The sequence below is a fragment of the Alexandromys fortis genome, unplaced genomic scaffold (genome assembly GCF_014885135.2).
Source record: "Alexandromys fortis isolate MF-2015 unplaced genomic scaffold, M_Fortis_MF-2015_v1.1 scaffold_53, whole genome shotgun sequence".
Lineage (NCBI taxonomy): Eukaryota > Metazoa > Chordata > Mammalia > Rodentia > Cricetidae > Alexandromys > Alexandromys fortis.
Genome location: NW_026067939.1, coordinates 9,787,229 through 9,803,770, shown reverse-complemented (window position 1 = coordinate 9,803,770; position 16,542 = coordinate 9,787,229).

Below are 16,542 nucleotides of genomic sequence, written 5' to 3'. Positions count from 1 at the left end.
TGTTGTGCCCTTAAATGGAGAGCTCTTTGTGTGGAAGTAGGTATAGCAAACACAACTTTATAATGTTGTTATTTAATGGGGGACCTGATTGGAAGGGGGTATCCTGAGGCCAACTCCAGGAAAAGGGGCATTTTTCTCCTATTAAACTATATAATATGAAGGAAGAAAGGTGATTCATTTACATCTGAGTCCCGTAAATAATGTAGCTCAGTTCTCCTCAAACCTCAGGGTGCGTTAGAATCACCAGGAAGGCTTGCTGAGCACAGACTAGTGGGTCACATCTGAGAGTTTCCGATCTCAGGAGATCTGGTGGGCAAGTCAGAGAGATGCTTTCCCTAACAAGTTCCTTGGTAATGCACTAAGATCTGGAATGCAAAGTAAAGGCCACAGTTGGGAAACAGAATGCCTATGTTCTTGTGTAGCAGCTGTGTGTGTATATATGTATGCATGTATGCTTGTATGTTTGTATGTATGGGTGTATGTGTTTCATGGATGCTCATAGTTGTCTATATGTGTATGTATTTATGGAAGCTAGAGGTTGATCTCTAGTGTCTTTCTTAACCCCTCTCTAAGTTATTCTTAGTATTGTTTTGAGGTCAAGTCACACCGTGTCATCCTGGTTGGTCTGGAACTATCTAGACCAGGATGAACTCATATTCACAGAGATAACCTGCCTCTGCCTCACAAATGTTAGGATTAAAGGAATAACTCACTATGCCCAGCCCTCCTCCTTACTTTTAAGACAAGGTCTTGCACGGAAGCCCAGATTCACGGACAGATTAGGCTGCAGGGGTTCACCTGTGCCTGCCTCCTCAGCTCTGTGGTCACAGACTTCCAGTGCTGTGCTTCTCTCCTGGCTGCCGGAACTGGAATTTAGATCTTCATGCTTGCACAAGCATGCCATTAACTGAGGCATCTTCACAGCCTCCGTGGCCAAGTCTTATCATCCGGTTGCTGAGTGTCCTTGTAGGAATTGTGTTATCTTCCAGATTTGTGAGGTTTTGCGGTTTTGGGTTCTGTGTCGTGTGTACAATCACACACCACCTGAGTCACTCATCCAGAACTGTGAAGAGGGCCAAACGAATTGATGCAAGAGAACGTTTGTAAGTGTTGGTTAATAGCTTGAATTTCTTCCTCTTTTACACTTAGAAAAGTAAGTAAAAATCCCTTCACTCACAAATTTATCCCCCAAATGATTCTGCCTTGATTTCGTGGGACTGATATACATTTTCCTTATCCATTCTTCGTTCGAGGGGCATTTAGGTTGTTTCCAGGTTCTGGCTATGACAAACAATGCCGCTATGAACATAGTTGAGCATATGTCCTTGTGGTATGATTAAGCATCCTTTGGGTATATAGAAAAGTAGTAGGTTGTTTTCTAATTCTCTGAGAAATCACCATGCTGATATCCAAAGGGGCTGCAGCAGTTTGCACTCCAATCAGCAATAGAGGAGTGTTCCTTTTACCCCACAACCGTTCCAGGATAAGTTGTCATCAGTGTTTTTAATCTTGGCCATTCTTACAGGCGTAATGTGGAATCTCAGAGTTGTTTTGATTGGCTTCTCTCCATCTGAGGATGTTGAGCATTTCCTTAAGTGTCTTTCAGCTATTTTAGATTCCTCTGTGGGGAGTTCTCTATTTAGGTTTGTACTCCATTTTTTATTGGATTATTTGTTCTTTTGATGACCAATTCCTTGGGTTCTTTGTGTATTTTGGAGACCGTGCATGTTCCTAATCAGTCATTGATGTTGGAGAGCCAGATCCATTGTAGATGGCACTCCTGGCTAGTGGTACGGGATGATGGCTGAGCATGTCATGCAAGGAAGTCAGTAAGCAGCACTCCTCCATGATCTCAGCATCCATAACTGCCTTCAGTGTCCTGCCTAGAGTTTCCACCCTGACTTTCCTGAATCAACTACATGCAAGCCATAAGTCGAGATAAACCCTGTCTTCCCAAGTTGCATTTGATCACGGTCTTCATCACAGCAAGAGAATCCCTGATACAGTTACTAAATACCAAGACAGAAGTTCCAAGTGACTAAACAAATGGTAGTTTTTCATTACTATCTCTTTGTGTGTATATTAAATTTTCTTTCATTTTTTCCTATTTTTCTTCAATATTAATAGAAGGCAGGGCCTCACAGATACTAGAAAAGTGCACACCTCCAGCTCCTTATCCCTTTAATTTACATGTTTACATTTTATTTGGGATGAAGTCTCACTAAATTGCCCAAATTTACCTTGAACCGCCTTGTAGTCCTAGAAGATCTTGAATTTAAGATCCTGTTTCCTCAGCCTCCTGAGTAGATGGTAATACAGGCCTGTGCCCCCAGTCCTGGCTAAAATGTCTATCATGTCTATAATTCATTTTCTAAAGATTTCATTCTCTAAGTCAAGGGAATTCAAAGGTAAGGATTGAAGCATGTTCTCAAATTTTACTATTAAAACCCAATTGTCCATATTTGTAGCTCAATTAACCTATGTGTCAGCATACTCTTGACATTTGAGATTAAAGAACACAAGATAGATGATTACAATTTTGATTACACACAGATGAAAAGACTAGAGAAATTTAGATAATGTCCCTGGGTTTTCATTCCATTCACTAGTAAGGTAGAAAGCTTGCAAATATAGCTCTGATATTACCATAAGCTGTGTAGTAGTGAGCTTTATTTTACACAGAGGGGAACATAGTCTAGCCTCAGGATTTCCTATTATTACATTTCAACAATATATGAGTGATTATTGGGTACTTATTTATTTTTTAAGTTGTTTGATACAGGAGTTGACTATGCCAGTCTGATTGTTTGGAACTCATATGTAGTCCAGGTTGACCTTGAACTCAGAAAGATCCATTTGACTCTGCCTTCCAAGTGCTGAGATTAAAGGCATGCAAGCTTCCTAAAATAGATACATATATGAAAATGAACTCCCAAACAATCCAAACTATTGCTAAGGCTATTTGGGTGGCTCTCCATAAAAGACTGCAAGGTTCTATTGCTGAAGACAACACCTACACAACTCATTGAACACCAAGAAGTCAAGCTGGTGGCTACCTAGATCCTTGGCCCTGCAGATGAGTGTTCTTAGCACAGGAAGTTACTCTGCATAGTACCAAAGGAGAAACATAATCACCAAACCAGCTACAATCTTCAGCCTACAGTGGTGTTCTGACTGCAAGTTATCCGGCAATCGTAGCACAGAACTCATGGGAGTCACCAACCAATATCTGATTTGACTAAAGGCCCACTTCACCAAATGGTACCCATATCCATCTGCTGCTGGGTGACCAAGCATCTGAGACTTGCCCAGTTATCTAGGGGAAAAAACAAATATTATTATTCCGCTGAAGAAATATAGCAATCAAATGACTCATGATGACAATCTGATCTGCTGACAAAGGCACTGATCTGAGTTAGTGAGCAGGACCCGATGGGTGGAGAGAAACCAGTTATGGGGACCAGTGAAATGGAGAATATGGGTAACTCCAAGAATATGGGTAATTATTGCTGAGATATTTAGACTTGTGGACTGAGTAATGAATTCTTGGCCTTCCTGAGAAGAGGCAGCCATTGTTGCACTTCTTGAACCAATCTAGCAAATATTCTTTTAGTATATATAAATTCATCTTACCAGTTGTTTCTTTGGAACCCTGAATAATGTGTAACTCTTGTGACTCTGTGTTTGCTTTCTGAATTTTATGAGCTCCTGTCCTACTTCCCAGGAGCAATGTTTTGATTCAAAGAGAATAGCTACACAAAAGTATGTCTTAGTTATTTAATAAATCCACTCGAAGCATCTAATTAATTATTTAATGATTTATAATAAAAACAGAATAAGATTCCTAACATCATAGGCTGAAATAAACCAAAATGAATCTATACAGATTGAATAGTCAAATGGAAAACGCAGCAGAAATGCTAAAGGATGCATGAGAACAGAAATTATAAAAAGAAATTTTAACTCTAAATTGAAAGGTGAGCCACATCTGGAAGAATGTTTACAACACATCATACAATTTAGACATACATTATAGAAACCTATTAGAGAAGTCGAAGTAAACTATAAGCATTTTGTTGAAATATAGGAAAAGAATAAAAGAGGAAGTTCCTCAAGTGGACACAGTCAATTAAGAGTTAAATTGCTGGTATCTATCTATCCCAGGACTACTTTAGCGCATATGTATATGTTGTGCAACAAGAAAAAAGTTCCAAACTCAAGGGTGCATTTGCTTTCTTGCTTAGATATGCTCCCTTGTCCTATGGTCTTGCCTTTTGATCCTTCTCCGCTATCTTGATTATGTCCTTTACCATCCACACAGGTTTTTATGGTGTATATTTATTTTTGGTGTCAATTTGTGCTGCTATGCAAAAATAATATATGTTAAGTAGCTGTACATTCCTCAGAGTTCCAGAGGCTGGGGGTCTGAGGTCAGAACTCTCTAAAGTGAGTTCCTGGGATGGGTCCTCTTCTAGGCTGCAGGTAGCCATCTTCCCCTTGCATGTTTATGGTAGAAAGCACATCAGGAGCTTCATGAGGGTGTGTAAGCAGGACTCTACAGTCATTATCTAATTATATACCACAAATCCTACCCACAAAATCATCACACTGGAGGATAAGATCGCAGCATATGAATTTGGGAGGAAAACAGATGTTCATTAAACAAAAACGCAACATGTATTTTGTGTACTTTAAATGGTTTTAGAAAACTTCATCACTCCATGTACTTTTTACTGAATAATATTTTTTAATTTTTAACATTAATAGTTGGAACTGTAGTTTATTATCTTTAATATTATGTTTGAGTGTATGAATATATAATAAATTATTCATCAATTCCTGTTTGATAAACATTTAGCTCATATTTTATGCTATGAATACATATTACTCTACAAAAGCACAAGCTGTTGGGGTTATGGAGTAATTATAAAAATGCAATGATGGGATTTAGTAATCCACATGACTGCAGTGTCTCATTGGAATTATTATGCTTCTCAAATGCAGGTGCCCAGGGAAACTCTCCTTATATTGTAATGACTTCTAATTACATTTCTTTCTAATTAATTCCTTTATCTTTAATTTTTCAAAATCTTTTTCTTTCTGAAATACTGAAATAATTTTAAAAATAAAAATCTATTTTCATTTTTTGTCTCTCTCTAATGGGAGCTTCTTACATATAACTGAGAAAACAGGTGGGAGGTTTAGCCTTCTAGAAAGGTCAATTTATTTTCGACGTCTGTGCTTCCCACCATCAACTGCCTTACGGTTACTCATTTCTCTCTCAACTCAAACACGGAAGTGGGGTATTCATTCCCCTATCCTGGGGCGCTACCGCATACTGAGTGGCTAGCAGACGTCCGAGGAATAAGTTATTGTATTGATTTTTGATGTAGAGAAAATGCCTTAGAGAGGAAGTGCATGTCAAAATAAGGACATTGCGGAAAGAACTGGCAGCTTTAAAATGGAGATTTTGGAGAGAATGCAGACCTAACCTGCTACCGTTCTCAACAGCCTGAAATGCTACTGAAAACTTATTTTATGGTTTTAAGATGTGAGATTACTAATACATCGGCTTATAATTTTAGTTATTAAATATTTTTAAGATAGAATAGTACATAGTGGATTTCACTATTACATTTTTGTACACACTTTATTCCTACTTGTCCTCTGTGATGTCAACTTCATCCACTGTAGAATCACCTGGAAGGAGAGTCTCAGTGAAGGACTGTCTAGGTTAGTTGCTCTGTAGGCATGTCTATGAGGAATTGACTTAGTTCTTTACCTGATGTGGGAAGATCTCACCCACTGTAGGCAACTCTGTTCCCTGGGGTTCAATCCTGGTGCTCTAAGCCTGGAGAACTAGCTGGGCAACATGCATGCATTTATTCTCTCTCTGCTCCTAACTGTAGCTGTGCCTACATGCTTCAAGTTCCTTCCCCCTGGGTTCCCTGCAATATAAACTATAGCATGGAACTTTAAGTCTAATTTAGCTCCCAATTCCATAAATGTCTCTTGTCAGGGAATTTTATCATAGCAATGCGAAGGCCACTGAGATAGCCCCTCTTCCACCATTTTCTCCTGCCCTACATTCCTCTTGCTGGTCCCCTTTTGTCTCCAAGTTCCTTCTACTTTCATGTCACGTGTTTCAGTACTCTCTCTTTTTACCCCCCCCCCCCCCGTCCCACTCATCAGTATGTCTTCTTCCCTCTCGAGTTCTCCACTTAATTGGTTATTTATTCATGTTTTCACTTTTACTCGGCCACATATTTCACTGACAATATCCTTGGAGGTAATGCACATTTTCCTGTCTTGTAAGTGTCTTAACTTTTATTTTCTATTAAGATAATGATCAAAATAGTGAGAAATCTATAGTTTTGTTAAGAGACTTTCAAAGGGCCATGTGTTGAAGATTTGGCTCCCAGTCTGTGGTCTGTGGTACTATTTGGAGATACTAAGATCTTTAGGAGGTAAGGTCTAGTGAAAAAAATGTCAGCTACTAAGATTGATATTGAGTGGATGTATGGAGCATAAATCATTGCTGTCATACTTCCTGGCTTTCATGAAACAGTTGCTCCCCCTTGTCAGTCTCCCATCGTGATGTGCCATCTTGCCACAGGCTGAAAATCTATAGGAAGATGGATCAGACAGTCAACTATCCAAGACAGTGAGCTCAAATAATCCCCCTTTCTATGTAAGATATGCCATCACAGTGATGGAAAGCTGACTATATCAGAAATTTGGAAAAGAATGAGAGAGCTATCCAATTATCTAGATGTGCCGGTGAAAATTTGTAATAGCCCCCCTTGTGAGATGATGCCACTACGCTCTGCCTTTCCATTCCTGCTGATTTGTTGGTGCGGCATTTTGTCTGCATGGAGAAAAGGTAAACAATGAAATGAATGCCAGCTGGGCTTGATAGCTCTAAGCTCCAGGTTCCAGTTGAAGCAAGGACAGTTTATAGAGCGCTGATTAATTATGGTTCCGGCGAAGGACAAGCAGAGTTTGAGATTTAGGTCTATGAGTCAGAGCACAGAGTGCAACTGATTTGGACCTCAGTTTGCTGAATAGATAGTGACTTAAAAAGCATCTGGTGGGGTTAAGATGATGTTACAGTACAGAGCCTACAAACACAGTGATCGGCCCGTAGACAATGCCCAGGCAGCACCACCATGGGAACAGAGCTGATGATAAGAGTTTGGTTGCTGAGAACTGCATCTATCTTGCTGTGTCTATTTCTCACGCTGAAGTGGTGAAAAGCTTCTAGTAGAACACATTATCGCCTGCATTGCTTCACAATAAGTTAGGCATCCCTGGAGATCTCTAAGGACTTGTCAAGACTGCAGACACAAAGAGAAGGCAGTTCTGCTTCCATGAATGCACAGATTATGTTTCTACAGGTTTTTCTCCTCGCTAAACATTGTTTTCATTTGTGTCCTAATGCTTGAAGTCAGAGGTTCATTTCTGTCCGTCATATCTGCTTGTTTGATTTGCTGTCTGGGGTTTTGGAGGTTATCTATTAAGCTTTGATTTTGAACTTCTTTTTTTCAGAACTGAGTTCTTATAATAAAGCCCCCACACAGTCTGACTCCTGGAGGAAATATGTACACAAAATTGCTAAATCATCACCAAATCCTTTCTCACCTTCAATACTGAAATCTAAAGCTTCCATAACACTTCATATTTTAAAAAATAGTTTAGCACTGTTTTAATTTCTGTTATGCTTGTGAAATGTGAATGCCCTAAATAACTCAAAAGTAGGTTTAGAAAAGGATCAGGAAATATCTTGAGTCTTACAGGGAAAATAAAGTTAAAAATCAAAAGTAACAGGTGAAATCCATTCAAGTACATGTACTAGGAGTGGGTGAGACTGTGGCTCAGTTGGTGGACAAAGCCCGGGGTTGGATTCCCTGAAGCAGATAAACCAGGTGCAGTGGCACAGGCCTGTAATTTCAGTGTTCAGGAGGTAAAGCAGGAGGATCAGAAATTCACGGGCATCCTTGGCTACATAGTGAGTTAGAGGTTAGCCTGAGATACATGAGATATTATCCCAAAATAAAATAAAATATAGCATGACAAAAGGGAACTCTCCCTGCAACAGAGGAGGGGGAAGCTACAAACAAATGTCACTGGTTAACAGATTTTAATAAATTATTTTTTTAGGTATCTTTTCTTATTTTCTGTGCATGAGTGTTTGTATGTATGTATATCACAGACATTCCTGGTGCCCTCAGAGATTAGAAAGGACATGGAATTCCTTGGACCTAGAGTCACAAACAGTTGTGAGCCAGCATGTAGAGGCTGAAAATCCAACCTCAGTCTTCTGCAAGGAACAGAAAGTGCTCTTAGCTGTGGAACTGTCTCTCCAGCCCCTAGATTAATTTTTGAAATAGTCCGTTACAAAATGCATCCTACTGCTATACTAAGACACCCAGAGCTGCAGCTGGCACAGCTCAATCGGTCCTGACAAATCCCCAGAGCATCCTGTGTCCCACACCTTGCCTAACATCCCTCCTGACAACACCGACATCTGTCTCTCCCTCCCACTTTTCCCCACTGCAGTGAACTCAGGGTACGAGCTGAGCAGAGTGCACTTTCATGTTTGTGTCCCTAAGACTCTGGTGGATAGGTACTCAACAACCAGTTAATGGAATAACAAATGAACAAACATTTACTACATTTATTGAAGGGCTACCCTATTATATAGCTTGCTGGGGAAAGATGATAAGGCTAAAGGTTGCCAGTACCTTTGTATCCTCAGCTTCATTGAAGTCCGGTGGGCTGATTAGGTGCCATTCTCAACCCTCCAGGCAGTGGCAAACAGGCATAAGCCGTGAATCCTTGGGCAGGCAAGTACAAAGCAGCAAACCTGTTTCAAGTCCCAGAAGCAGAGAGGTAGCAAGAAAGTAATCAATACCTGTCAAGGGACCCGGTGGCAGAGGCGGGGGTCTCGTGATGGTAGAAACTTCCCCTGCATTATTCAACAAGCTCTAGGCTGAGCAACCTCACAAAGACAAAGTAATCCTTTAAAATAAATGTGTCTCTCTGACTGGAGACCGCACTGCTGTCATGAGTGAGTACATTACATAGTTGGTTATTTGGGTGAAATACTAAGGAAAAAAAAATGTGAGCAAAAGTAGAAAGTCATACTTTTTTCCCCTGAGAATAAGTTAGTCATACGCATGCCCAGAAAATCCCAGTGAGCTGACAGCTGTAAAAATGAGCAGATGCATATTTATCGGTTTAAATATTCAAGTTTCATTATTTTTAATGCAGGCTAATTGGACATTTCTGGTCCTAAGGCTGTCCTGAGCATTTGTCCTTTAATTGGAAACTCAGCCTCCTTTTCTGTTGGTACTATTTTGGCTTACACAATTAAGAGTCTTTCTTTAGGTATACTACACCAAGGTACTAGGGGAGATCGGAGAAGGGATCAGAGGGTTTTAAAGAGATGTGACCGTGCCAATTCTTACTGGCCTGGGCATGGTTAATAAATGCAGTTACAATGCAAGCTAGAATACCTTAAAGGTGGCATTTTTTTTAAGTCATTGCTTTTCCTTTCCCGTAATTCTTTTTTCTCCCATGGAAAAGATTGAATAGGCCTAAATGAGGGTGAGTGGACATTTACCTGATGGAGCTCCCAGACTGAGATTTCTCTTCAGATGGAGGAGTATAACAACAGTAAAATAGTTCCTTTCTACCCCCAACCAGGACAGTTCTTTAGGTCAGCTTGTACGAATGTCTGTGATATAAATCCCCTGTGCAAGAGATCCTGATTATCAGGCTCTTGATGCTTCCAGCCAAATTAGGGGATCATCTAAACTACGTCCAGCTGACCAACTCTAAATACACAAGTTTTCACCATAAAAAGTATGTTAACTTGGTGGAGTATCTATGTTCTGACCTAAAACGTCTTCTGTGAGAGACTGAAACAACCTTCTCTTCCTTGTCTATATCAATAAGTTTATCATTTATGGCCACATTTCTATCAGACTGGACCAGATATTGTCTACCATAGGTGAAGCTTTGGTTCTTATCTCCAGAGAATAGGTTTGAGGCTCTGAAAATGTCTGTTTCTACAGAAACAGCATCCTGCCCACTGGATGAGCAGTGGAGATTGCTGCATCGTTTTTGCGCATTAAGATGAGCTTTGATGCGTCTGTTCATGCATTACAGACCTGTGGCTCAATGGATGGGCTTTTTAATAATGGGTTAGAGGCAGAAGCAAATGGGTACAGCATCCAATATGATCATGCAGCCACCTGGGCACTGCTTGAGAGAACGCCGTTTCAGAAATGTTTTCTATCATAAAGAAAATAGTTACTCATGTTTCTTCCATCTTTGCAATATCATACAAATTAAAAATGGTTGCTCTTAGTTAAGTAAATTGTTAAAATTGAAACCATGTGCCTGGGCAGGTTTCCTGTAAGTACGAAGGAAACACATGAACATAGTTGGTAATACGCAATCCCCTAAAATATTTGGCAGTATCTTACATTTATACATCTTTGGGCATTAGTAACCTGAGACACAAGAGCACTGTCAGCTACGTCAGCCCAAGCTTCTCTCAGCATTGTTTTTAATACCCTCAACTAGATTTCAAAAGCTTAAAGATACGTGCAATTCTACATCTTATTTATCTGTGTGTTGCTGATACATGGCAAAATAGTAATTATTAAGTGAGTAAATTGGAAAAATTCCAGTAAAAGGAAAAGTAAAGATTTATTATGGACAACAAAGACATTCACGTTAGCTAATAGTATTTTCTTGTAGAAATATTTTACTAAATTTTTCCTAATAAAAATAAAGGGCATGTTTTCTTTCTTTTTTTATTGAAAATATATTCTTTTCTCATACAATGCCCGCTAGCCACAGTTTCACTTCCTTCCACTCCTCCTAGCTCCCTCCCCACCTCCCCTCTCCCCAGACCCACCCTTTCTCCATTTCCTCTTCAGAAAAGAGCTGGCCTCCAAGGGACTACAGTCAATCAGGACAAAACAAAATGCAGCAGGACAAGGCAAAAGCCCTCATGTCAAGACTGGATAAAGCAACCTAATAGGAGGGAAAGAGTCCTAGGAGATGTTAAAAGAGAGATGCATCCCCTTCCACAGTTAGGAGTCCCACAAAAACACCAAGCTAACAGTCATAACATATATGCAGAGGACATGGTTTAGATCCATGCAGGACCCCCTTACTTGCCACTTCAAATTCTATGAGCCATGTGAGCTCATGTTCTCAGATTCTGTGGCCCATCTTTTTCTGGTATGAAGACCACTTTCTTTTAAATATTTCCTCTAAATTACTGTGTGGCAGCCATTCACCCCTTATAACTAAAATCCAACGACGTTGAATGTAACTGCATTTTACACATTAAAAGAAAAAACGAGCAGAGCGTGGTGGCACACGCCTTTGATCCCCACATCCTAGAGGCAGGTGCAGGTAGATCTCTGTGAGTTCAAGGCCAGCAAGGTCTACAAAGCAAGCTCCAGGACAACCAAGGCTATAATATGCTGAGAAACCCTGTCTCAACAACTCCCCAACTCGCTCCCCCCCCACCTCCAAATAAGAAAGAACAAGAACTTCCTGTAATTAAACATTTTCTCTTTCAGCAATGGTAAAGGCAACTGCACCAGCGCCAATTAAATTTACTTTTCCTGCAGGAGTTAATGGGAGTTGAAATGGCTCTGCAGCCTCTCTTGTGAGCTATGTGTCTTGCAAAAGGTTGTGATAGGAAAGAATGCTGCAATAGGAAGTAAACAAGAACAGAGAGTTTATTTACTAGAGGCAGCTAGGAGCACATGACCAAGAGAGATTGTGTGTATGTGTGTGTGCGTGTGTGTGGTAACTCGAGTTATGTTTTTCCTTACAATTTTACCTCTGTTTTGGTAAACAATTGTCTGTGTCATAAACATCAGAATCGTTACAGAGCTGAGCCTTCAACCTTGACTTTTATTTCCAAATGTCAGCAGACTTATTCCACTTCAAATCTGAGACAGAAATAGAATATCATGAAAAATATTGATTATTTTACTTGACTAAGGGGAAAGATTCCTATTCTGTTTTCTGAAACACACCATTGACATCAACACCCTTGTTTTGGCAGACACTTTTTGTAGTGTGCGTTGGTTTGGAACTACACAATAACATTGCCAACAGTGCTTCAGGACTGAATGAGGGGGGGGGGCTTTCCCCACCCATCTAGCTAGTCACAAAACTGAAAGAAGAGCATTTGCTTCTCTTAATAGCTAATCAAAATTGCGAAGATACATTTTGACATGACACTCTTCCATTAAAAACTGCAGCAGAAAAAGTCTCAAGCTTAATCTTCCAAATTTTTATTTAGGTATCTGAGAGTGTGCATGTGTGTGAACGTGCACACAAGTGCATCACACGTGTACAGGTGCCCTAGGAGGCCGGAAGAGAGGCAGGAGCTTCTGAAAGGACAGGCAGTTGTGGGTAGCCTCAAGCAGGTGCTGGCCAATGAACAGGGCAGCAAGTTCTCTCAATCACCAAGTCATCTCTTCGGCTTCTTCATCCTTAGTTTTATTAATAAAGGTTAATAAAAGGTTTTAGAAACTACTAATCGAAGTGGAGCCTAAATGATCCAAACCATTTTACTTCAAGTATTTCTAAATAATTTAAATGAGAAAGATGTTACCTTTCCCAAATATTAAACTACCTGCTGTTTAGTTTGTTTTTCTATCCGTACCATTGTGACACAAGAAAATTTCCTAGGAAATTCATTGTGATGTGATCCATATAGAGACAATGGAATAAAAAATCTTTAAGTTTTCTCCGAAGAAAGAATTACCCAGATCATAAATAACTTGTCAAATCTGGCCAATTAAAACAGCTTTTTATTGAAAGAAACATCTCAGGGAAAAATTAAAGCTCTACTCTTTATATCTCATGATTACCAGCCTCCTCATAAATAACTTGTCAAATCTGGCCAATTAAAACAGCTTTTTATTGAAAGAAACATCTCAGGGAAAAATTAAAGCTCTACTCTTTATATCTCATGATTACCAGCCTCCTCAGAGGCTGCCACTAATCTGCATGTGTGGTAGGTTAGGTCAAAATGCAATTAAACATCCATGAAAGATGATTGATTGTCTTGTACGGAAGCTCAGTGAGCTAGACACGGCACTCCTCCCCTCCCCTCTGTACCATCACTCAAACACAGATTCCAGTCTTTAATGTCCACTCCTAGGCCATGGGTGAGTGACGACCATGTTTAGTTTACTTTAGATAAGACACAATTATCTGCTGCAAAGTCCCCTCAGCTTCCAGTCACTTGCCCTTCTCATCTCTTCTTTCTTTCTTTCCCTCCTTGCTCCCTCACCTCTTGATTTTGATCTTCTAACTAGCCCTGCGATATCCACTGGAAATTATACTTTTAGGAAGTCAAGGTCGACAGAACTTCTTTTTGCTGTGTACTTTAATAAATAAGGAATCTATAGCACTGAGATGAGTAATATCTATTCTGGTTCAATGGACTCAGGACATCAATGACAAGATTATTTGTTTAATGTGCTTCTAAGAAAAAATAAAAAGCACTGAACTAAAATGACATCAACTATAATGTTGATTTAAAATTCATTCAAAACTCAATAAATGCCATTTACATTAATTCAAAATAATTTATCTTGCTCTATCATAGTACTTATATTTAAAATAAAAATACAAAGAATATGCAATGATTGTAAAGTCCAGCACCAAGTCCCTTCTTGGAAGTGACCGTTGCCCTTATTTGACCACACCATTGACAAGGGCACCAGTGACTCAGTGCTGGCCAATGAGTTCTGAATGTTTTTTTGTCTCCAGGATTTTCTTCCAAGCTACTGACATCTAATCTTAACATCTTGAAACTGGCACTTTATTTTACAGAAAAAAAATCAATGAAATGTGTTTTACCAATAACCAAGATTTATGATACTTTCTCAAGTGATCATTAGGCTTCTTTCTCACCTTTCTTCCTGACTGAGCTCTCAAGGGACACCAGCTTTGTTTTGGGACAAGATTACTGCATGCAGACAGTGGTCAAGGTCTCAACTGTTGCCTGACCACAAACAATCCCCAAACGCTTTTGATTCCTCCACCGCCATGACTGTGAGGCATGGAAAATGGAATACTTCAGAAGTGTTATAGAGGGGAAGGTCAGTGGTGAAAGGTCACTTTTTCTAGAAGTTAATATCAAGTACTCAGAATCTTCAATCACACGACATCATTGAAGGTTTGCTGTAATATTATAAAGTAGATGCTATTATTCAAATACATGGAGGACTTAATTATTTAATTGCTAAATTGCTTCAAAGATATCCATCTAGTTGAGGTCTGACTGGAGCTTTAATTTCAATTCTTCAACCCCTTGTTTTTTTTCTAACACATTTATGTTTATAAATATTTAAGCAAAAATATTGGGAAAGGAGGCCACTCAATCATTTAGAAAAGGGTAATCTTTTCATTGGTAGTTTTCTTCTCTCTCTCTCTCTCTCTCTCTCTCTCTCTCTCTCTCTCTCTCTCTCTCGCGGATGTCAGAGAGGAGAACAATTGTGTGAACAAACGTCAGATCTAAATAATCACCAAATACAGGCATAGAAGGGAAGAGGGTGGAATGTCTATTTGAGGAAGAACAAAACCGCATCAACCAGCTCGACTGTGAAGGCTGCTGAAGAGACGGTTTCTGTATCATGCCATATGTTACAGAAAACCGCTTTAATTTTCCTTTAAGATTTCTGAGAATTTCAAAAAGAAGAAAAGAACATAAACATCTAGTATAATAATTAAAAGAGAATTTAAACATATAATATTTGTTTTTGTCCCAATTTATTTGAACAAAGTTAGCATCCTTTTAATATATCTGTCTCATCAAAATAAAAAGCCAGTATCAGCAGTATCCACTGTAGATTTTTTGGCTTATTAATGTTGAATTATCTTCTATTCTTTGAACTGAGGCATTTAATAAAATGTTAAGCAGAATTTTCTGTGGAACTCTCTTTTTAGAATATTCATTTACACTTTTAAACAAGATGTTTTTATGTGCTTGGGAAGGCTTCAATATTCTCTCAAGAATAACCCATTATTATTATTATTATTATTATTATGATATAGCAGATATGAAACAAAGTTCATGGGCTAAAATCATGCTCTCAGGCTTGCATAAATCAAAGAAATAAATGTAAACCATTAGGTTGTTTTCTATTTAAGAAAACAAATTACTGTAACTTATCACAGTTCAGTGAAAGTTTCAAGATGTTATAAAGTTAAAAATGGGCACAGGCAAACTAAACCTTTCATTTCTTGCAAACATATTTTATTTAGGAATGTTAAAAATGTCTATGATGTCCGGGTATAATAACACACACCAGCAACCAAGTGCTTGTGATGCTGAGGCAGGAAGATAATGAGATTTAGGATAGCCCATGTCATAGATAGAGATGTTTCCTCAACACACACACACACACACACACACACTGTGTATGTAGGTGAATAAATAGACTAATAACTATTAACAAATTAGAAAATTGAAAACTTTGTTCTGAAATCCCTACACTTTATAGTACCCAAACCATCCAAATCAAAATGCTGGGTACCTAACAGTTTTCTAAATTCTTCCTCAAGAAAATTTTATCATGTATTGGTAACAATAGAAAATGTTTCCACAACAGTTAAAGTAGAAAAATAAATCTATATAAATAAACAACAAGTTAAGTCTGATGAGATGTCTCAGTAATTAAGAGCACTGGCTGCTTTTCCGGAAGATTGGGGTTCAATTCCCACTGGCACCCTATTACTGTCTGTAACTCAGTTACTAGGGGATATGATGTTCTCATACATACATACATTCAGACAAAACAACAATGCACATAAAGTAAAAATAAATATTATTAAAAATAAATAAGCAAGCAAGCAAGCAAACAAACAAGAGAACAGATTCAAGCATTCATTATCATCTACTCTTTGTAGAAATTATATAGCATTCTGGCTTAATTCCTTTTGGCTTAATATTGCCATATATGTACATGGAACACACACACACACATAACATGAATTTACACATTTTAAAATAAAAAAACACACACTAAATGGCCAACTTTCAAAGTATGTAATTATTTTAAACCATAGCAATTCAAAACATTTCATTCACATATAAACCAGACACCTATGTTTGCCAAATATCGCAAGGCAATTAGACCATCACTTAATCCCTTCCAGTTATGTATCTGCTAAGATATACGTAAATAATTGTCCTAAACCTCCATTTACATGTTTTAAAAATGGCAAATTTCTTGTTATATTTAAAATACTAAAATAATTGAATAAAAAAGCACTTTTCAGAGCACAGTCTGGATGTGGATGAGTTTCATATCATAAAAAATTATTTTTGCTAAGTGGGTTTCTTCAAGCTTTGAAGTAAAGCCCATCAGCATCCTGATGGAGTATCACATGGTTCCCCAGTGAATAATATGGAAGCACTCTCATTTGCAGACACATTGGGGAGGCAAAACTCCAGTGCAGAGAGCAAGTGTTAAAACAAACACAAGC